The following is a 24,070-nucleotide window of genomic DNA, read 5'->3' as shown; positions in this document are numbered from 1 at the left end:
GACAGAAAACATAAATTACACACAACACAACCAGAAGTCTCACACTGAGAAGCACTGACTTTAACTGACACAAGGTTTTACTCGATGGAAAAAAAATGGAGTTGTAAACGAGGCACTCAGTAAGCACGATGGTGAATTGACTGTTTCCTACAAGTTGGGTGCTTCTGCGGGGGCTTAAAGAGTAACTTCCTGAAGTTTCCCTTGACACCACCCTCTGTGCAATACGAAAACCATAATAGTTTTATTTTCTATTTAAAAATAAATAAAGAATGGCTTTGGTGACATCTTATGAGACAGAAAATTCACACTCCATCCCATGAACATTATGCCCTCTGGTATTGCTGCTACATTTTTTATCACCATACAATTCAGAGAATTCTATACCTATTTTCAAAGTTTGAAAAAAACAAACCCCTCTTCCCCAAATATGGCCCAAAGCTGTTATGAAGCAACTTATTTTTAGAAAAAGCACTTATGTAGATACTTAATTTTAATTAATAGTCTCACTGATTTCAACATTTGCACAGCAAGACAACTCCACACTTCAATTAAAGCATGCACATAAATGCTTTGCTGATTCATGGCCAAAAGCATTACAGGAACATCATTATATAAAATGCTCATAAAATTTAAAGAAAAAAAGCAACAGCAACCTTGCCCTCAAACAGAGCATTAGAAACCCTGTAAAACTCACAGCTTGAGCAGAACTTACAGGTTGCTGAACATATGAATGCTAGGGCCAAGATACATACAATTCAGTGATTTCAGAGTGGGCGAAAGCACTTTGGGGAAATATCTTAACCAACTGGAGACTACATAAGCACCAGCTTTCCATCTCTGACATATACCATCTGCTAAGACTCATTTTTCAGAGGTTGAGGATTCTCTACCAGAAGAGCAGAGGCAGCTGCACCTTTACTTCTCATGACCTGCTCTCTGTTTCCATTATTCACATATACAAGCCAATTTCTTTAGATAAATAATAAATTAAATCCAAAAACACCGCCTATCATAATATACCTAATCTTGAAATAATATGACACAAGAAACACTAGTTAAGTGTTTTTCACTATTTGCATAATACCATGAACTTTAAGCTTTATTTTTTAGGCAGAATCCTTAAACATAGTCAAAACAAATTTTTGTTGAAATACTCTCTGGTCCTGTAAGCTTGCAATACTTGATGGCCTGTGGCTCAGTCCTACCAGCTCATAATTTTAGAAGTTTTAAGCATAAGAAAGGCTCCACTCCAGGACAGCTAAGCAATACTTAAAAAGTCATTCCACTCACATTTTTATTAAGACATGTAGAAAGTTACAGCTGATAGCAAAATTAACGTGGATGTAAAAATCTGAAAGTAGCAGCCACTAAGAGTTAAAATGTTTAAAGAAATGCTAAGGATGAAAAGCAGCTTCCCAAGTAACCTGCTTCCTTTCTCCTTTACCCCAACAAGCTGCTGTGCAATGAAGAAATTCTTCCCTGTGATGGTGGTGAGGCCCTGGCACAGGTTGCCCAGAGAAGCTGTGGCTGCCTCATCCCTGGCAGTGTTCAAGGCCAGGCTGGACAAGGCTTTGAGCAACCTGGTCTAATGGAAGGTGTCCCTGCCCATGGCAGGGGTGCTGGAACTAGATCTTTACAGGGTCTTTAAGGTCCCTTCCAACCCAAACCATTTTACAATTCTAGAATCTGGCTGCTGGGTGATGGGGCAGGCAGAAGCCACAAGAGTTTGATGCTAGCTGGGGTGTTCACCTCCTTGCAATGCTCCTTTGGGTACTAGCCTCCAACCAGCCCCAGAACAATCACCTCCTCACAACAGATGTTTCAGGAAGCCATTGAGCTAAAGACTTTTCCACTTGCAAAACCTGCAATGGTAGTATTAATCAAATGGGCCTTAGAGTTGCAAAGCTGTGCTACAACATGAGCGGCAAAAAGAGACCAAGTCACCCCTTCATCACCTGGGAACAGGAGGAACAGGATAGCTCCAGAAAAAAGACAAGTCAAGCAACAAAATGGATGCAGAAATACAGGTAGAAAATAAGTATCTCAGCAGTTTTCTGCAGGACCAGTTTAGACCCAGGACAGCCGATTAGCTCTAGCTTGGCGTTAGCCTTGCCAGACTGCCCTGCATTCACAAGGTAGCATACACAAGCCAAAACAAAGCCAGGCCAAACCCAACTTGGCTCTGCACAGCATCAGCTTGTGTATTTCTCCAAGCCTTTCACACCTAATTTACAGAGTACATTAGCCATCCTTGTATCGCTGAGATCTAACCTGAGAAGTGTCTAGACTCAAAATCAGTTAATTGATTAATGCTTAAGAGAAATGCAGAAAGCAAACATAACACACTGAAGACTTTCTGAAAATGCATCCTTTTTATTCTGACTCCATTAAGCAGCCCAGTACTTTAGAAGGATTAATGAATAAGCTATCAAGAAATAATACAGAAAAGGAATGCTGATTCTTGGTGATCATGCAAACAAATGATCAAGTGCGGAGACCTTTCTGGTAGTGAATAGTAAAGCCAGGATGTTCAAAGAACTACAGGAACACATGAACTTGCCCACTTGATCCAGAACCTGAGTTTATTTGCTCTTCATGAAAGAGAATTTTTATAATTCCTCCCTGACTCACAGAGTCACTCTGATAACAATTAACAGTACAACATATTTATTACTCTCACAAAATTGACAATGCATTTTTTCACACCAAGATTTAGCATAGAACAGGAAAATCTGCCTAAACATCCAGAACAATAAACTTTTATCTTAAAATTAATACCAATTTACTTAAAAGAGAATCAGTCAATGAATGTGTGTATACACCTAAGGATTATTTCCACAAACTTCACTGGTTAAGCAGGACACAGTGTTTCATTTACAACTGTCACTTTTTGTTTGAAGACAACTACAGGAAGAGCAGGAATACATAAGCTTCTAAGCAAACAACTTACACAGATCTTTCTAATATGACAGAACAAAACATTCTTTCAAGTTCATTTACAAGCCAAAACTGACCTTGGGCATCACATTCAGTATGTATGAGATAACCTATGTGGATAATGACCTTAATAAGAATACAGGGGCAAATTTTGCACAAGGAAGATGTGCTCTTGAACAAATGTTTTCCAATGTATTAGGCATACAGAAGCTTTTTTCTGCATCAAGAACCACGTCACATTCCTTAAACTGTTTATTTTTTGACCAAATACACTCTGGACAACCTACGGAGGCTGCTCCTCAGTGTTCCTCTTTGAGGTTCTCATCTACAGTTTCCACTAACAATGAAAATATGTGGATTTTTCCCCCTCAAAAAATCAGTCACATTTAGGATCTGCTTTCCTAAGCTCATGTGGCATAAAAATATCCTAAGTGATTACAGACTTTCAACACTAACAGAAGCTCTGACAGAGATTTTTACTGACTTTAAATCAAGCTCAGAGCCACAACTCAGACTAATGCAAAAGCAGGAAGAGCAGAGGATGGCAAGCAGAAGGAATGGCTGTGTAAGATCCATGAGAATCCACTAACAAAACTAGTGACTGGTCTCATTTAAAACACAAATGGAAAGAAAAAAAAAAAAACAACAGTAATACCACACTTACCAGGCCTTCAGAAGACTACTTACATGTAAAAGACTGATAAAAAAAAAGAAGAGATATATTAGACTGTATATCCCAACATCAGCCTTCCAGGTGGGGTACTTCACTCGCGACCCTGGGAGACCTGCAGCTTCTCTCACAAGTGCAGGTAACATTAATGTCATAACACCAGGCAGAATCACTGTCCTGCCAATCGAACTCACGTACAAATTTACATTTATACAGCAATCCAAACATTCTGTCCACATGCATGTCCTCCACACCTCAAATCATCAGGTTTCTCTAAGTCTTTTGGTTCTGAGGAGTGACTCCTGCCCATCTGACTGAACATAACCCTTCAGTGGATCTTAAAATCATTTAAAACACTTAAAGACAATGCCTCAGTCTCATATTTGGGTGCTATAAAATGTTCCTGAGTCTTTCTCTGGGAAAGTCTTGTGAGCAGAGGCAACAGGCTCTAACAGCATTCAACCTTTAAAAAGAACCAAACCTGTCAACAAACCAAAGTCCCAGCCCCACATCCAAGACCCAAACTGTAAAGCATCTCCCTGAGAATGATCAAATTACCAAATGTTCAAAATTGGACACATTTAATTCTTTGTACTCCACAGATTACAGAACAATTAAGAGGCTGGAAACAGAAAATTATCTTAAGCTCTGAAGTCACATGAATGGATGGGCAGAATCCTTTTGTCCACAAGAAAGCATTTACATATCTAACATACTATACTGTAAGTAGGTTTATATTGACTTAAAAATATAGTTTTCAACATATACTTATTGCAGTAAAAAGCATGCTTTATATCTGAGTAACCAGATCTCCAGATGCTAAAAAAAAATGGTACTCCACATTTTCCCCATGCAGAACGTGCATGCTCCTGATCATTTATCTTTCTGCCTCAAACTCTTCCAGTTGTAGAGCTTTAGGCCGCCACAATAAATTAAATAAAATTCAGAATATAGTGTTCTAATAGCATCTGTACAGTTAAATACAATACTGGCAAATGCCTACCAGGTTAAACATGCTAAGTAGTGTCCTGGGTTTACCAGTAGCAGTTTTTCTCCTTCTTAGTAGCTGGTGCAAGCTCTGTGTTTTGACTTCCAGCCTGGAAACAGAGCTGATAACACCAACTGTTTTTAATTGTTGCTAAGTAATGTTTATTCTGGCTAAGGACTTTGTGAGTCTCATGCTCTGCTAGGGACAAGGGGAGGCCGGGAGGAAGCAGAGACAGGACACCCGACCCAAGCTAGCCAAAGGGGTATTCCATACCACAGTACACCATGTCCAGGGAGGGAACTGGGAGTTACCCGGAAGGGCACGGGCTCTCTTCAGGGTTGGGGGGGGTCAAACTCGTTCGGCGGTGGTATTGTATTCTCTTCTCTTGTTATTTTCCCTTATCATTACTAGCACTGGTGGTAGCAGTGGTGATTTGTGTTATACCTTAGTTACTGGGCTGTTCTTATCTCAACCCGTGGGAGTTGCATTCTCTCAATTCTCCTCCCCATCCCTCTGGGAGCCGGGGCGGGGAAAGAAAGAGGGAGAAAAGGGGGGGGGGGGGGGGGGGGAGGCAGAGTGAACGAGCTGTGTAGATTGGCTTAAACCACGACAGCAGTTCAAGCGATAATCAGAATGATGAATGTGTAAACTAAAGTCCATTCACTTCTATTTATATGAGCCATCAGAAAAAAAGCCTCACATACCCATTTTAAGTCAATGGAAAGGATCCCATTTTTCCTCACCTGAATCAGTGTTTGGTCTAAACTCAGGCATTTTTTTTTTTTCCATTAAACAGAACGAGTTTTGCACATGGAATCATAGTTAAAGATGGCTAAGCCCCTACCTTATTAAATAATTACCTGATTAATTTAATTAATTAGTTAATTTAATTTAAGGCCCAGTTAGAATTAACCTTTGCTAGGGATCTGAAAGATAACAGGAAGGGATTCTATAGGTTCATTGCAAATAAAAGACAGACTAGGGACAACGTGGGCCCTCTTCGGAAGCAATCAGGAGAACTGGCTACCCTGGATTTGGAGAAGGCTGAGGTTCTTAATGACTTCTTTGCCTCAGTCTTCACTGGCAAATGCTCTGACCGCACCACCCAAGTCTTGGAAGGTAGACGCAGGGACTGTGAGAATGAAGACCTTGGGCCCACTGTAGGAGAGGATCTGGTACAAGACCATCTTAGGAACCTGAATATGCACAAGTCCATGGGACTTGATGAAATCCATCTGCGGGTCCTGCAGGAGCTGGCAAATAAAGTTGCTAAGCCACTGTCCATCATATTTGTAAAATCATGGCAGGTGGGTGAAGTTCCCAACAACTGGAAAAAGGGAAATATAACCCCATTGCCATGCCATCCAGAGGGACCTTGACATGCTTGTGAAGCGGGCTGATGCCAACCTTAAGAAGTTCAACCATGACAAGTGCAAGGTCCTACACCTGGGTTGGAGCAATCCCAGGCACAGCTACAGGTTGGGCAGAGAAGAGATTCAGAGCAGCCCTGTGGAGAAGGACTTGGGGGTGTTGGTCGATGAGAAACTGAACATGAGGCGGCTTGAGTGTGCGCTCACAGCCCAGAAAGCCAACTGCATCCTGGGCTGCATCAAAAGGAGAGTGACCAGCAGGTCGAAGGAGGTGATCCTGCCCCTCTACTCTGCTCTTGTGAGACCTCACTTGGAGTACTGTGTAGAGTTCTGGTGTCCTCAACATAAAAAAAGACATGGAACCGTTGGAACAAGTGCAGAGGAGGGCCACAAGGATGCTCAGGGGACTGAAGCACCTCCTGTATGAAGACAGGCTGAGAAAGTTGGGGCTGTTCAGCCTGGAGAAGAGAAGGCTGCATGGAGACCTCATAGCAGCCTTCCAGTATCTGAAGGGGGACTATAAGGATGCTGGGGAGGGACTCTTCATTAGGGAATGTAGAGACAGGACAAGGGGTAATGGGTTAAAACTTAAAACAGGGGAAGTTTAGATTGGATATAAAGCAGAAGTTCTTTACTGTAAGGGTGGTGAGACACTGGAATGGGTTGCCCAGGGAAGTTGTGAATGGTCCATCCCTGGCGGTATTCAAAGCCAGGTTGGACAAAGCCTTGGGTGGCATGGTTTAGTGTGAGGTGTCCCTGCCCATGGCAGGGATGCTGGAACTAGGCGATCTTAAGGGCCTTTCCAAGCCTAACTTTTCTATGATTCTAACCTGCAGCCTGCACAGTTCTTTGCAATCTCACCAACTGGCCCTTATCATTCCCTGTGATATTCTTGCTGAAAACTAGTAACATCAACCAAATTCCCACCTGCCCTTCAGCTGTGGGAGAAACAAATCTGCCTATTCTTCACTTTAAAAGAATAGGCCACAGTTATGCTAACTCTCCCATAAAGAGGCAGTCTTCTCAAGACTATTAATTCTCTTCTAGAATATAAAATCTAGACCAAAACATCATATTGCACCATCTAAGCCCAAGCAGTTTCCATGCAATGCTCTAGAACAGTGTTTACTCTAACATCTACACTGACCTAGGCAACAGTTTACCAGATCACCTTTACTTCAAACATACCTTACATACACCAAATTAGTTTTAGCAGTCCTCATTACAAAAAAAGCAATACTGACAGATAAAAAAATTATATTATTTGTGGGAAGGAGAAGAGGCATGGGTTGCAACTGTCTTGAGTCATACCAGTCAAGTCATATTATGCTACTGATGTTACTCTGCCAGGCACTGTAAAAGCAAGCCTGGCCCAGGCTTGTAAATCCTATAGTCTATAAAAGCTTCTGCAAATAAAATAAGAACTATAAAAAAAAGACTAAAAAACCTAACAGTCTTTAAAAGTTTACATAAAGATTCCAAAAGTTACCAAAGCATAGCATTTTTACTTAAATTCCTGAATGATCCAAAGATTATCAAATTTCTTCCCTTGTTTCAACCTCTCCCACATCCATCACACCCTGTAACCTGCTCAGTGGAATGACCTGATATGAAGGTCAGGACCAGAGAGAGGTATGCACACTCACAACATGGAGACTTAAAAAATATGGCAATTAAAGATGCCATAACACTTTCACGTACTACTTCTTGGCTGGAAATAAAGCTCAGTAATGTAGAGAATTTACGAATTTTATTGACAACACAAAACACCTATGTGTTCTAGAGACATGCTGAATGGAACCATACCCATTTGCTTTCACACAAACTCTCACACTGTATGAGTAACATGCAAATACTATATATAATGGAAAGATGTCCAACTTTCAGTTCTTAAAAGGACCGTATAAGAAATAAGGTGGAGACTTTTTAGCAGGGCCTGTTGCGAAAGGACAAGGGGTAATGGTTTTAAACTAAAAGACGGGAGATTCAGGCTGTACGTAAGGAAGAAACTTTTTACAATGAGGGTGGTAAAATACTGAAACAGTTTACCAGAGAGGTGGTAGATGCACCATCCCTGGAGATATTCCAAGTGAGGCTGGAAGTGGCTCTGGCCAATCTGCTTTAGTGGAAGGTGACCCTGCTCATTTCATTGCAGGGGCAGCTGAACTAGATGTCCCCTCCAACCCAAACTATTCTATCATTCATTCTCATTCATAAGTGTGCCCAGATCCCAGTTAGAATAAATTCATTTAGTTCCCAACTCTCTGAAAAGACACAGCTATGTTAAATGCTGAGAACCCCAAAGACAAACTCCTATCTTGAGAAATGCTTTAGCCTGACTGGTTTGTACTCATCTTTTCCACTTTTGCAGACTGACTGCAGAAAGAGCATCCAAACAATTATAGTTTGTGACCTTTTAACATAAACAGTAATTTCAGTCTAGTTCTTTCATATTTCATTCCATGTTCTTCCAAGTAAGAGCTGCCCAAAAATACTTTGCATGAAAAACTAAATGTTCCCAGTGACAAATCTGATCACATCATACTTTGCGTATGAACATTAAAAGATGCAACAGCAAAAAACACTACTTATTCTTATAACTTCAAGACTAAATCCTAAATATAGTATGTTTTCAAACTGCCTTTCCTAAAATTCAAATAATGTTTATCACTTGAACAAAAAGATAGCAAAATACAACTTATATCATGCTGCAGGCCATAAAGTGAATGCTCTTTATTTGAACCATGGGTGGATGAAGATGCGAAGTAGTTTTTGAAAATTCTCAACAGTTCTGACACTGTGTGCTCCTTGTTAAAAGTTATCCCTATTTATTACTTACTCCAGACCTTTTACTACCTTCAAAAACATAATTTTCATCAATTCTTTGTATCTTCATACCCAACCACAGGGGAGTGCATAGAATAAGGGCAGAAGCCCCGCCTGAAAAAAGGGAACAGGGGTAAGAGAGAAGGTCCACAGCAACTGCTTCAGTCAGGCTAGAGAGGCTGTGGTTTAAAAGTAACATCTGGTAATATTTTTTTTTTCTTTAGCACAGCACTCAGGTGACGTTTTGTCATCATTTGTTTATCTTAAGTAACAATCCTGCTATATAAAAAAGTGCCCAAGTTATGGGATATTATTAGAAGCCCTCCCTCCTCTCTTGGACAGATGCATCACCACCAGCATTGTCTCCAATACTTCACAGCAGAGAGCTGTATTTTGCTTGTGAATCCCATGGAATTATTTATTTCTCTACTCCAAATTAAGTCTTCCCCAAAATCAAACTGTTCTTATACCAAACCACAGACTAGATAGTGACAAAGTGTGCTAAGTGGCTTTAAGGTCCACTGACTTGAACAAGTTACAAGCAGGCATTTTAAACTAATTTCTGGAGAGTATTTGGGAGGTTTGGTTTCTAATTAAAGAAGTTGTGCACACTTGCCTGTGGAAATCTTTTTAAATTCTGTCAATTTAGACATTGCTCTTACAGCTAGAAACATGAAGTCTCAATTACGAAGAGATTTCAATGCTTAAAAATCTTTTAAATCTGACTTTCTGAAGAGTGTATTACTAGCTTTAGAGTCAGACTTTACATACACAGCATTACAGAACAAAATACCACATGCTGCGATGCAAATACAGGTCTACAATGTGACCATAGGTACATGATTTTATTGAAGAGTAAAACACCAGCCTTCAGCGAATATCCATGACATCAGACTGTGCAACAACCTAGAGGAGCCACCACGACTGCAAACTCAGCATACTCCTACAAGCAACAAATTTTCTATTCATTCTGTTCACCTAAAAAGGCAAGGAGAGCCTACAACTAACTCCAGACCTTCCCAGACGATACCAGGACTCTACGGCAGGCATGAAAACAAAGTCTGTCACCACATGTAACAAAGCCTTGCAGGTGAGGGAGCAGACAGAGCCCTGACCTTTCTGCAGGCTGCCATAGTTCAAACTTACAGGTAAGATAACATTAGACATAAGTGACTTCTGCTGTTTTCAAACGGTTGAGACTTTGAGGGCCAAAGCCCACCTTGCTAGCAATGCAGTTCACTAAGACTTTCTTTCCTTTTTTCTACAGACACCGTTTAATGTGGAAGAAGAAGCTTCCAACCTAGGCAATGGATATCTTGGAAGATACTGAACAATAAAACCAGGATACAAAATGCCTATATCGCAACAAAGATGATCTTGATCTTAAACAACATGTCTAAGCTTGGACGTTCAATTAAGTGACCCAGAACTGGAAACACCAAATAAACATCCAAGAGCCATTTAACTTGAAATCACACCAGAATTATTAGTGACTTCACTTGGGAGATGTCATCCTTACAGAAAAGCATCGAGTTAAACGACAAAGTGAGCACAGACTTCACTGGCAGCTCTCAGGACTCTAAACCCTTCCTCGTACAATAACATATACGGTCTAAAACACCATCAATAAAACCTTTATATCAGCTTCATGTTAATTCTTCCAAGTATTTGGTTTTGCATATTGTCTGTATATACAAAGACTATACATGTATATATGAAACCTTGTCATTGTCATTTGCAAGGTGAGCGGCTCCAGGGAGGATGCTTCAACCACAGAGAGAGGGGAAACCCCACGTCCAGGAGCCTCAGTTCTGAGCAGTGAGAGCCATCGAGGGAACCTCAAGTCCTAGCCAGGCCTTGCACAAAAGCCGGCAGCTTCACTAAGGGGGGCAGGGACTCACAAGGGGTGGCATCAGGAGGGACCGCACCACTCTGAGCAGGTAAAACCCGCCCCAGGGAGTGAGCACTCACCTAAGGGCCAGGGCCCAGTCTAGGAGCTCTGCTTTGGCTGCCCCGGCAGTGGCAGTGTCAGCACCAGAGAGAAAAAGGGAAATATAACCCCCATTTTCAAGAAGGGGAAAATGGATGATCCAGGGAACTACAGACCAGTTAGTCTCACCTCTGTGCCTGGTAACATCTTGGACCAGATTCTCCTGGACAGCATGCTAAGGCACAAGAAAAACAACAACGTGCTCGATGACAGCCAGCATGGCTTCACTAAGGGGAAATCCTGCCTGACCAATTTGGTGGCCTTCTATGATGGGGCTACAGAACTGATGGACAGGGGTAGAGCAGCCGATGTCATCTACCTGCACTTGCACAAAGCGTTCGACACTGTCCCACATGACATCCTTGTCTCTAAATGGGAGAGACATTAATTTGATAAGTGGACCACTCGGTGGATAAAGAACTGGCTGGATGGCCGCACACAAAGAGTTGTGATCAGTGGCTCAGTGTCCAGCTGGAGACCAGTAACAAGTGGTATCCCTCAGGGATCGGTGCTGAGACCAGTCTTTGTTCAACATCTTTGTCGGTGACATGGACAGTGGGACTGAGCGCGCCCTCAGCAAGTTTGCTGACGACACCAACCTGTGTGGTTCGGTTGATATGCTGGAGGGAAGGGATGCCATCCAGAGGGACCTTGACACGCTTGTGAGGCGGGCTGATGCCAACCTTAAGAAGTTCAACCATGCCAAGTGCAAGGTCCTACACCTGGGTCAGAGCAATCCCAGGCACAGCTACAGGTTGGGCAGAGAAGAGATACAGAGCAGCCCTGTGGAGAAGGACTTGGGGGTGCTGGTCGATGAGAAACTAAACATGAGGCGGCTTCAGTGTGAGCTCACAGCCCAGAAAGCCAACTGCATCCTGGGCTGCATCAAAAGGAGCATGACCAGCAGGTCGAAGGAGGTGATCCTGCCCCTCTACTCTGCTCTTGTGAGACCTCACTTGGAGTACTGTGTAGAGTTCTGGTGTCCTCAACATAAAAAGGACACGGAACTGTTGGAACAAGTGCAGAGGAGGGCCACGAGGATGATCAGGGGACTGGAGCACCTCCCGTATGAAGACAGGCTGAGAAAGTCGGGGTTCTTCAGCCTGGAGAAGAGAAGGCTGCATGCAGACCTCATAGCAGTCTTCCAGTATCTGAAGGGGGCCTATAAGGATGCTGGAGAGGGACTCTTCATTAGGGATTGTAATGACAGCACAAGGGGCAACAAGTTAAAACTTAAACAGGGGAAGTTTAGATTGGATATAAGGAAGAAGTTCTTTACTGTAAGGGTGGTGAGTCACTGGAATGGGTTACCCAGGGAAGTTGTGAATGCTCCATCCCTGGCAGTATTCAAGGCCAGGTTGGACAGAGCCTTGAGTGACATGATTTAGTGTAAGGTGTCCCTGCCCACGGCAGGAGGGTTGGAACTGGATGATCTTAAGGTCCTTTCCAACCCTAACTGTTCTGTGATTCTATGAAAACTTGGTAAAATAAAGCTAGGATGGTGTGAGGTGCAACATGGGGGTGGGGGCTTAACTATGAGTAAGAATCAAACAAATATTTCTGTAATTCGTTTTCCCACTATTTAAAATGGTTTCTGTACACCTTCTTTGTGAAATAAGCTAAGAAATCATTAACTCATCACAACATTTTTCAAGCGCTTACCACACGCCGCCTTCATCCTATAACCACTAAACTTCTCCTTTCAAAGCAAGAAATAATCAGGGGCTTAGTTACCATTCACACGGAGAATTATGTAAGTTTCCATACCAGTTTACCAAAAAGTAAAAAAAAAAAAAAAGTATTATTTCTCAAAGCAAAATAATACATTGTATTTGAAAGATGCTTGCTCTTAGTACTGAGTAACACTTGTTATATACCCGAAGGGGTTTATAAAGCCAAACCTACTCTGCAACTCCGAGCTGTAACTGCACTGATTAAATCAGTTTCACACGTTAAAAAAATGGAAACCAAGAGATAAAGGTAGAGTCTTAATATATCAACAGCTTTTTCTGATTTCATAGAGCACATTAAAAGAATAAACACTGAAAATCTTAACCACACATAAAGGCAATTCTTACATCCAAACAATTTGATAATGTAACATTGTGTATCAAGCCAGGTTTTCCATAAATTATGATCTAAACAGAATACTAGTCAATTCACCAGACGATATCAAAGATATCCCTTTATTACAAATGATTCAAGTATCCTCCCCGAGGCTATGGCTATCAGAAAGCATTTAGTTAGCTCCCAAGCCAATATTTTTCTTATCTGTTTTATTATGAAACTACAACACATTTTTTAATAACTTTGAGCTTTGCTATCCAGAGCAACAAATAATTTCCCAGAAACCTTTGGAAAATCTGACATGCAAAATGGTTCTCTAAGTCAAGATACATATTATTAAGCTGAAAAAAAATGTGTCATTTGGTCATTGGGAGGAATGGAAAAGTATTGGGAGCTTCAGGACAGATGGACAAACATCAGGTTACACAAAACACTACCAAGGCTGTATTTGAAGAAAAATGTGAAAGTTTGTAAAAGCACCCTGGCCGAAAATACTTGTGTTGCTAAGAAACATCATCCCTGATGATGGATGAATTAAACTGTCTCAGTAGAGCAAACTCCAGGCATCCCTCATTTCTGAGTAGAATGTTTACTTGTACTGGTAATTTATTTCAATGGCTACATACAAATAAAAAAGCCCTACCTTTACATGAAACTGAGAAATTTCAAACTTGCATAATTAATGCTAGAAAACAGAACGGAGTTCACTTCTTGCGCAAAATTTACTAACTACATTTTCAAAGTTTACACTTTTTAATGTAATACTAACGCATCCAAACGATTAAGAAATTATTTTAGGATAATCTGCAATGAAATACACTGTTCAACTTCCAAAATTACTCTATGATTCCAGTGAAGTATAAAACTCACCAAATATTTCTAAGTACTGAACAACATAAATATTCAGGTAATCGAATTTTAATTATCACTGAGAGTAAAGCATATTCATTCATCATGCATTGTTATGATGATACCAACATAAAGACTAAACATGAAGGAAATAATGCAAACCACCTGCTTTTCTCATTTAGAGGTTGTCTTCATGTTTCATCCAGTTCCTCTTTTAATATATTACTTACAGGCTGTTTCTTTTGCAGAACATATTCCGGAGCTTACAGCAATAAATCCTTCAATTTCTGTTTTGTGTTGCACTCCTACAGAGCATACCTGCTTTACCCACTGGGCGCTGTGTTAAGTGAAGTCCTTTCAAAAAGGTTGTAGCTAGAGCAAAGGAAGGCCAGAGGCTTGCATATTCCCACAGGCTAAACAGCGGACCAGAGGAGTTCACCTGAAAGGTAAAAGCAAGCACATCTCACCAAGCACAGCTTCCAAGAGCAGGATACAACAGCAGAAGCGAAGCACAGCAAGCAGGGAACCCAAACATATGCAGAAGAGTCTCGAGATCAGAAAGCAGACATACAACTGCTGGTCAAAGATGATGAAAAAGGGCAGGGTTTTCTTAATAACCCAGGAATGGATATGCAGAATTTTATGCTACCCAGAAACCAACATAGCTGCTGCACTGAGAATGGGCAAAGACCCATTTTGCAAAAACAGTTAGCAAAGGGGAGAATCAATGAAGAAAATAAATTTTATCTGATGCAGGCTTTGGGATTTTTCTTCCTGTTATTCCTCATTGTGTTCTAATGAAGATTCCAACTTATTAGTTCCAAGTTTTAGCACTGAAGAGTCCAATTTAAGGAAAAAAGTGAAAAGTCCTCTATGAACTCTTCTTTGGATTCTATTACAGCTCGCAAATCAGAAATTACCATGCACAGTTACACCTTGAGGCCACATACTCAGCTAGTCAGTACACAGAGGCAACCACCCAAATAACTTCACCACGGAGAAGAGTTACCACGGGAGAGTCTGAGAAGAAGTATTTAATAATACCAATTTGGCTGCACTACAGGAGATGTGCTTCCTGTGGGCCTAATAAGGAAGAGCCTTACAATCTAAGCAGAAGCATTTTAAAACCTCAAAGGACATGTCTTATCTGCACCACTTGTGCTTCTGGAATCACAGAAATCCTGAAGACAGAAGGCGGATCAGACTGAAGCTTTCCTAGGCACAGATGCTGCAATCACATCTGCCTTAACTGTAAGCTATGGTCCTTGCAACTTTCTGACTCTCTAGCAGCTTCTCTTGGTTGCTTCATTTTTGGAAATGCCAGTGCAGAAGATAAAATAAAGAGTTTCTGATTATGTCAGGTATACTAAAACACTAACATAAAAAACAATTCAGACTACATTCCAAGCAAACAGCATTAAAGAAAAAGGTTTGAAGTAGAGATACCCTCTTTCTTCCCTTTCTCCTATTGTCTACACAATTCACAAAATAACACTTCAAATACTGGTATCTGTTTGATCAAAGATTTATTTTTCTTAAAGTGTTATCTAGCAGCCATGAAAAATGACCATTTGTACATGGGTCCATCTCAATTTACTCAGAAATGGAAGTGTGAACATATATCTTTATCCAATTAATTATAGGTAATTTTTACACACCACTCCCAGGAACCAAGCCAACATCAACCCAGGTGTGCAGATCCATGCAAATGCTCTCCAAATTTGTTTTATCTCACTGAAGTTTTGCTCTCTAAACACCTGTAGTTACAAGATCTCTGACTTCATTTGTCCAGTTGCAGGCTCAACCGGACCTTCATCTCCAAAGGTCAGGTCTGCAGCAAGGTACTGGTTGCAGGACTCCAGCTATAATAAGCTTCTTCCTCTTGGCCCACAGATAATAATGCAGACAGCAGTTTCAGCGTAGGATTAATGTTTTCATTTATTACTTGGATGATGAACAATGTAATTGCAAAATTTTGTCGTTACCTGGGAAGGGCTGGAGGCATTCTGGGAAGCAGAGTTAGAATTTAAGAAAGTAGGATGAACGGATTAACAGCAAAACTGAAATTGGGCTATTAATACTGAATTGACTGCAAAAAATGAAAGATTTATTAACAGAAGCATCATACGCAAAGAATGGTTATATATACTCTATTCATCACTGATACTGACTGACCAAGAATGTGTATTATGTTCAGGCCTGGATACATAGATGTAGGAAACAGAGAAAAGCTCAGAAGAAAACCTAAGCAATCAGGGAAAGTTAAAGGAAAATGACCTTGCTAAGTAGCAAAAAAAAAAAAAAACAATGAAACAAAAAATTAGTAAAGAAAGAGGGCACAGGCTTTAAGGCTTCAAAACAGATTAAGAGCAGTTACAAAAATTACTATAATGTCCCACTACTGCAAAGGGTTAGGAAAAAAAAAATAAAACAGTATTAAAGGAAACATGCTACCTCTTGGGATACTTCAGTAAGTTAGGTTATGGAGGGGTTACAGAAATTATCACTGATTGTTTTTAAGACCTGGAAGATGAACACGTGAGAAACCATCTGTACACATCTATCTGGCTTTACAATGACACTGTATGCTCGTGCACATAACAGGGTCTTATTGTAGAGCAAATGACCTCCAGAGATCTGCCTTTTCTTTTCTCAACCTAAAGGCTGTACAAGTTTAGGCTCCTGCCAGGCAAATCAGCAGGTGACCTGACTGCTCCTTAGAGCTCCACACAGGCTTTTGATATCTCTTTTTTCTAAATAGCCAAGGCAGTCTGTGACTGACAATTTTCTATCACATCAAGCATGTTACCTTAAATATGAAGTACTCCGAATGATCCACCGGGGAAATAAAGTCAAAGTACAGAGAAGGCACAGCAACCAATCCCAGGAATCCAGTCCTGAGAAGGAAATCAAAACTGCCAAATTGGGCAAGGATGCACATCCCATTAGTACCTAGAAATACAGTTAGTTGTTTTCATTTCTAGCACCTGCAATAAATAAGCCTTAATAAAAAGAAGTATTTAATAAAGTACTTGGAGAAATGAGGAGGGAAGGCTTGACGTTTCTAAGCTTATTTTCACAGCAGTATGAAAGGAAATGAGGTAGAGTCAGAGCTAATTCTCCTTACATAATTTCACATGGAATGATTAGTTCTGCCCCAACAGTAACAGCTTTCCAGAGGGTCCTACTTGTCGCTAAGATTGCATACAGATGCTGCAAGTGTAGCTTCCCTGTTCTCCACTGACAACCAACTTAAAAGGCCAATATCACTACAGAATGAAATTCACAGCATGGATAGTAAAATAATGTCACGGCTACCATGAAACTGCAGTTGCATGTTGTGGGTTGTGACTTTTAAAAGCTTAATCACGAAACATTCATAAAGAGGAGCATGCAACATAGCTTTCTGCTTTAGCAATGTCCTGTGGTCCTTAAGGACCCTGGTCTGATAAGAAGTATGGAGGAGCATTCGTGTCACATGCCTTGCTGATTTTAGGCCCAAGAATGACCAACTTTTTATTTTACGCCTTGCCAGAAATAATTACTATATAGGCCAGGACCATCTCTACGGTCACCTTGATCAATCTGTCTTTACATTTAAATCACAAGAAAAAAGAAAACTGACAATCATAACAAAAGCATATTCTGTTGAAGTTTTCTTAAAGCAAGATTGGGACAAGAAATTATTCTGTGAAGCCAACAAGAAGATGTTACTGTTTATCTGGAGAACTTCAGTTTATCTCAAACCACACACAAAGTTATACTCAGAAATTTACTGCATTAAACTGCAATCCAGCAGACAGACAAGGTAAGTGGCAAAATTTTCGCCTGGGAAATCACAAACCACAGAATTCCACAGAAAACTGCTGGATTACTTATTCTGCAAAGTCATCTTACAACATATTCTTTGTGTAAACCTTGAAAAGAAACAATACTTAAGATGCAATATGTTCAACTATTTGTTGAATTTTTGTTTTCTGAAAATCTGTATGTAAAGTAAGCATCAAAGCAGAAAGATATATAGAAAATATGACACTGAGGATCAGATGAAACGAGGATCTGTAGTTCAAGATTTATTTTTAAATTATGAAATGATGGTGCTTCTGAGAAAGCCCTTTAATTATATGCACCAGGCAAGATACTTACAAAAACCACCTTATTTTCACAATTCAATATGGACTTTATTCCTGTTTTATTTACAAAGTGCCACCTGGTAAATAAACCACTATAAAAACAGAATCAAGATCTCCATCGTCAAGTGCTCCATAATAACGTCCTTTACACTCAACTCTTGAGGCTTTTCCACCTCCTTCAAACCAATGCGACTGGAAAAGAACAGGAAAAAGGTGATATTTTTCCAAGAGCTGGTCCCAGAAACAGCACTACTCCACTGTTTCTTCTTCCAAATGTTCTGCCACTACAGTTCCATACCATCACTGCTTTAGATAATCACTCCCGAGTTTTCAGCATTCCCAAACATGTACTCTTGCATATACACACAATGCTTTGTGACATTCAGGAAGTTCTTCTACACAATGGCTTTACCACAGTCCTGCTTCTATTACACACATTTTATTAGTCTCTAGGAGGATGAACCAAAAAAATCTCAGTTCTCTGAGGGAGAAGGTTTTCTTTGTCTTTTCAGGTTGAGAGAAAATACCAAACGCCAACAGTGAGGTCTTCATCCTCCATTCCAACGCAGCTGGCCACTAAATTCTGCTAAGGTGAGTAATGCCCATCATAGAACATCAATTCAGTAAATCTTCCATCCCATTGAAGGAATAAAAGACTGCATCATATTAAATCTGAATCCAACTACTCAGGCGTGAAGTTAAGTGCATGGATTTTTCCCCCCCTCAAACAATGCTTCTAATAAAGCCTATGAAAGAAATCTTGCACTCTGGAGAGTATTTTATTCATGAAGGGCACAACCATCACAAATTTTCTGTTGCCAGAGGCATGGCCAAAGTAACCTTTTTAAGGACCACTGTTGTACCTCTAAGAAGAAAACATTCCCACAGTATCTATGGCAATATCAAACTTGCACATTGAGTTCATTAACATATACAACCTGTTGCACAAACATGCCACCGAACTGCACAAAAAAAAAAATCTTGGAACAAAACTCAAAAACAGCATGTGAAGGTACACTGGTCACACTGTTGGACAGACAAAATAAATAAAGATGTTTCCAGATGCAAAACTGATTAAATTTCTCTTTCCTTTTTGTCAATTTAACTTTTTTCTTCCAACAATTTTAATAACTATTCAGCAAAACTACAATTCAGCAAAATTGAGGTATGAAGATATCAAAACCAGTTCCATATTAACTGCCAATGAGAAAACTCCTGCTAATCACATTTATTAAATTTTGCACATATGTTTGACTGTATGTAAACCTATACACACACAAATATCTAAATCAAAGTTGCTTATACAGCACTAACTTGCTTCAGGATTTATCTGTCTCAACTGTTTTGTGTTCTTTCTGTGTCTTAACCCTAACAAGTAATTATTCAGGGAAAAAAAAACCCAAACAGACTTAGTGCCTGGCCTTGCCTGTTTTCCTCCAAGTTCTGCATTTCATCAATAATTTTACATAATTCATTGTTCATTTCAGACATTCCTCCCACTCTCATTTGGACATCAAAGAGCTACTCATACCAAAATACCAGCAATTTGAAGTACTGGCTTCCCTACTTATTGTCATTTATAACTTGAAAAGATCTTTGATTTCTTGCCTACAGGAAATACTGTGAATCAAAAATAAAACATATATGTATGCTCCCATATATACATGGGGTCCAGAATTTAGGATAATAGACTGTTTGGAGACATGGTTTTCAGATTTAGATTTCATACTCTCTGCCTGGTGCTTCACACATTTATTTTTACTTTCACATCTGATGTGCAGCAATATGGCTAGCTAAGGTGTATGCTTAAGACATACTTTGATAGATATCTATTCAGAAGTGAAATTCACACTGGGATGTTTGTCCTTACAGCACTAAGGCACCGCTTCACCACTGCTAACTGCACCACTTACTGATGGCTGCGGGCAGAGGAAAGCAGGCCCACTGGAGCTCCTCGTTAACAATTCTGCCACCAAAGATCAAGATGATTTTCTTGCTTTACAAACTTGGTGGATATCACTTCTCACATAAAAATGGAAAGAAAAAAAAACAACAACCCAACAACATGGTAGCCAAGGTATTTCCAAAATGGCTGCTATGTGGGTTCCTAACAGCCTTGTGTATATATTTCAGTACTCTTTCATACAACTAGTCCCAGGCAATGAGATACCCCGTTCAGCTGCTCAGCAAATAATTTGCTTTGGTTTTGTTACTACTCCCACTACACAATGGCTTATGTCTCAAGCAGCAGTACACAGAAGCCCCCATATAGAGCAGTCCCATTATTTATACCAACATAATTAAAAATTGAAAATTAAAATATATTCTTAGTGTATTTCCTTACAACAGAATACAATTCTGTTTACACAGGAACATATATGCTATATACGTTTCCTCTGAGCCTATATTTTAAGACCCAATTTATACAGAAACAGCAGTTCTTTAACTCAAATTATTTAACCAGGTAAGATATTAAGTCTTTGGCCAAGACTTCCCCTTTGCAACCAAAACAGATAATACAAGAGAGCATTTCATATGAAGGATTTACTCATCGACAGCTGCAGGAGAAATGCCTTCCTTCAATGGCTCTCCCAGTCTGAACAATATAGGACTGTACTGTATAAACATATTTTTGTGAAGCCATAAATGCAGTATAAATGTATAAGTGTATGTATATTTATATATAACATTTCTTTAAGTTGGATTCCAGTTGGTCACACAAACAGTAAGGAATTTAATTACAGCAAATGCTTCTAAAACTACTGGCCTTCTCCTCTCCACATCAGGATATGGTGATCACACCTTACAGCTGCCATTCAGGTTTTGTCCAAGAAGCTTACTCCAAGAACTCCAAGCAAAATAAAGTACACCAGTAAACTTCTGTTTTGCCGATAAAAACATCTCTCCAGAAATTTTCACCAGTGCAGGATATTGGTCAGAGACTGTAAACTTCCACTGCTCTGATCAAAACAGAAAATAACACAAGTCAATGCTGTGGACTGGCTCAGAGGCCTAAAATGCTCAAAGCATGTAGCTCCTTTTTGAGCTACACAGAGTGTCAAAGGCCGCAGTCATAGGATGCAGAAAACATTACTAAAAAGGTAAACCAGGAACTTTTTGTTTTCATATTCTCAAATTTTATTGAGCAGAAATCTTTGAGGATAGTTTATTACTTTTACTAGCCACTCTAAAACGGGCCTCCAGCCAAACAGGTCTTTAAAATATGTCTATATTTCAGTTTTAAAACAGCATTAAGGAAGTTGTATAACTTTTACATTAGGGTCTAAGTGACTTAGCAGCACAAGTGACATGTTTCAGCTGTAACACAGGCACTTCACAAGCTATGAGCATGACTTGCAACAGTACCAGTTGCATATGAGACCGAACCTTACACAGGAGAGATGTCAACAAGGATTAAGAGGTGTGTTAACCCATAGCAAATCCTGAAAGACTGAAATTCAGGACATGTTTGCTGGTACCATATCAGTGCCTCATGCCAAACACCCTTTCTCATTCAGGGTAAACAAGACCAGTCCACTATGTGCTGTTCTTGGCTTCACAGAGTTTTACTGAACTACTCCCAGCACAGTAACTGACAGCAGTTGTAACAATACTACTGCATGAGAATTCAAACTGTGTTTTATCAGTGGACAGAGGAACTTTGTGCTGTATTTGTAAAGTATCAATGCCTTGAGCTGGACAGTGTGTTGGTTTCTCAGGTTCTAGCATCACTGTTGATTGGCCAGCCACTTACTATACTGGGAAATTGCTCACAAAGTTTGCAAATACCAAGGTAATGCAATATTGAGAATAATGCTCACCTCTTTATAAGTGGTAGGCATATAGATTAAAAAAAAAAAAAAAAAAAAAACCACAAAAAAACCCACCAAAAAAACCCATTATTTTTAAAAAACCTGCCCTTAGCTGATTTCTGAAATCTGGATTCAGAGCATTTAAATTTATGTCAGAAAGTATTCTTCCAATGAATTCTACTATGACTGGACTTCTAATAAGGAAAAAAAAAAAAAAAAGAATAAACAAGAATACACTCTACACCAGAAAGCTCCAATTAAAATTCAGTATTGTATTGGTGGCTCTTTACATTAAAACTCTGTCATGGTTAAGATTTAAAGTTAACCAGGTTAATAGAGTCCAATATAATAACTATTTAGTTACACCAAACCATCATTATAAGCCGCACTGAAATCACTACTCATCTTTACCTACTGGTCTAAACTCTGAACCATGGTAATGCACACCCACTTCTTGTCAACCAGAAAATCCTACCATAAAGTAAGCGTCAAACTCTTTCCCCCGCTTCTTAAAAAAAGTGCATGCATTTGCACCTCCAATGGTTTCTTTCCTCCAGTCTGCTACTCCAGTCATCACAGCCATGTGTTAAAAGATTTGTGCAGACATGCCAAGTCTCATTCACCCGAGACACACTTTCCTAAAGTTAGGATTCGTTTGCAAAGTATATTTAAGCAGCTCCTCTGTTATGAAGTGTTATGTCACAGGGTATTTTTAGGTTAAAATAATAACAACAAAATCCCCAAATCTATGTATTCTGCAAAAACGAGATTTTATTTTTTTTTGTTTTCCGTGTTCTGTAAAGCATGACACAAAGGTCACAATTTTCTTGACAGTTCTATCAGCATAACTATTTATACATATTAACGTCTCAGTTGTGCTACAGTGACACTTCGAATGCAGCTGGGTTCAGATTTTGCAATTCACTTCGTAACTGCCTCAGAAACGCGGTCCCTGCCTCGCACAGTTTGTATTTAAAAACAGTATGAGTGTACGTAGAAAATAACCCACACACACTTATTTTAAACACTCAGGTACTCGGGAGGCTGCGGCGGGGCTATGCCCGACCGAGGCCTGGCCGGCAGGGCACGCCCCAGCGGCGGCTCCTCCGTACCCACCCGGCAGCCGCCGAGCCCAGGGAGCCGGGCCCTGCCAGGCCGCACTCCCTTCCCCGGCTGCGCCTAGCCTTGCAGCCCCGCGTCTTTCTGGGGGCTACCCGGGAAGACGCTAAGGGAAGAGGCCGGAGGGTGCCGACAGGCCTTGCCCGCCTCTCCTGGCCGAAGGGCGCAGAGGGGCCGAGGCGTGGCTGCCATGTTAGGACCGCCGGGGACTCGGCACCCCGTGCCGGCAGCGGCCGCTACCCCACCGCGGTCGCTCCCCAGGGAATGACCCCTTTCAGCGGGCTCGCCGCCTCCGGAGGCCGCCGCCGAGGCCGCAAGGCTCCCCCTCACCCCCCTGCCGGCCGCCGCCGGCAGGGCCGCGGGGCCATTTTAGGGAGGGCTGGGGTGACGGCTGTCCCCGACAGCGCCTCCCGCGCCGCAGGTGCCGGGGAGCCACGGCAGGCAGAGCGCCCATCCCCGCGTCCGGCGGCGGAGAGCCGACTCCCCTCGCCTCCCCCTCCCGCGCCGAGCGGAGCGGGGCTCGGAGGGCTGCCCCCCCCCCGCTCCTCCCGCGGACCGCCGGCCGCCTCCGGCTCTCTCCCCCTTCCTCCTCGCCCGGCCCTGGGCCGAACGCCCGCCCCGCCGCTCCGCGCTGACCCCTTCCCTCCCTCCTGCCTGGCGCGGGCGGCCCTGCTCCTTACCCCACCCAGAGGGAGCTCACCTCCTCCTCGCTCCCGCCTGGAGACCGTCGGCACCGACGCGCCGGCGTCCCGGCCCCTCCCTCTCCTCGGCGCGCCGCAGAGCCAGCCTCCCCCCGCCGCCAGCCGGGCCCCCTCCTTCCACCGCCCCGGGCCGGGCCCCGCTGCTCGCCGCTCACCCCCGAGTCGGGCGCCGCCCGCGGGGAGAGGTGCTCGGGCCCGCCCGGGGACCTCGCTCCGTGGCGGCAGCTCCCCGGCACTGGCCAAGCGCGGATGGACCTCCCCGCCGGCCGGAGCTCAGCTGCTGGGCCGGGGAATGGAAAGGAAAACTAAGGGGACCAGAGCGGTGGAAAGGAAAATAAATCATTTGTAGTGATGCTGTGACACCTGCGTGACAAGCATTGAGGCCGTTCAAAAGAGTTTTGAGGGAAGGAATGGGTAGAAGGAACAAAACTATGCACCAGTTGGACTAAGGGGGAAAAAAAAAAAAAAAAAAAAAAGAGAGAAAACTAAAGATGCTTTTCTGAAAGAGGCAGGTGAAAGGAGGGAAAATCAGGGCTGTTACCAGTTCTATATGAGTAGGAGGTGTGTGAGCTTTTTTCCCCTGGTAAATCAAGCCTTTTCAGGTGGTG

The 24,070-nt window shown here is 41.6% G+C and overlaps 1 protein-coding gene across 14 annotated transcripts in view; it reads right to left on the bottom strand.

The window, feature by feature from the left end:
* Window positions 1-23,522, bottom strand: part of GTDC1 (glycosyltransferase like domain containing 1) — a 338,529-nt gene extending 315,007 nt beyond the window's left edge. For 10 of the 14 annotated variants that reach the window (XR_010610816.1, XR_010610817.1, XM_065671261.1 and 7 more), the window contains exons 1-3: window positions 23,462-23,516; window positions 16,507-16,649; window positions 14,016-14,136 (exon numbers count right to left, since the gene is read on the bottom strand). The gene's annotated coding sequence lies outside the window, so the exon portion shown is untranslated. Of the gene's footprint in view, window positions 1-13,927; window positions 13,950-14,015; window positions 14,137-16,506; window positions 16,650-23,461 lie in introns of those variants that run through there. The other 4 variants (XM_065671263.1, XM_065671262.1, XM_065671264.1 and 1 more) reach the window with 4 other exon arrangements.
* Between the last annotated feature and the right edge of the window lie 548 nt (window positions 23,523-24,070).

Source organism: Lathamus discolor, chromosome 3 (assembly GCF_037157495.1).
Source record: "Lathamus discolor isolate bLatDis1 chromosome 3, bLatDis1.hap1, whole genome shotgun sequence".
Classification (NCBI taxonomy): Eukaryota; Metazoa; Chordata; class Aves; order Psittaciformes; family Psittacidae; genus Lathamus; species Lathamus discolor.
The sequence above is the reverse complement of the archived record's forward strand: the minus strand, read 5'-3'. Positions and strand labels throughout refer to the sequence as shown.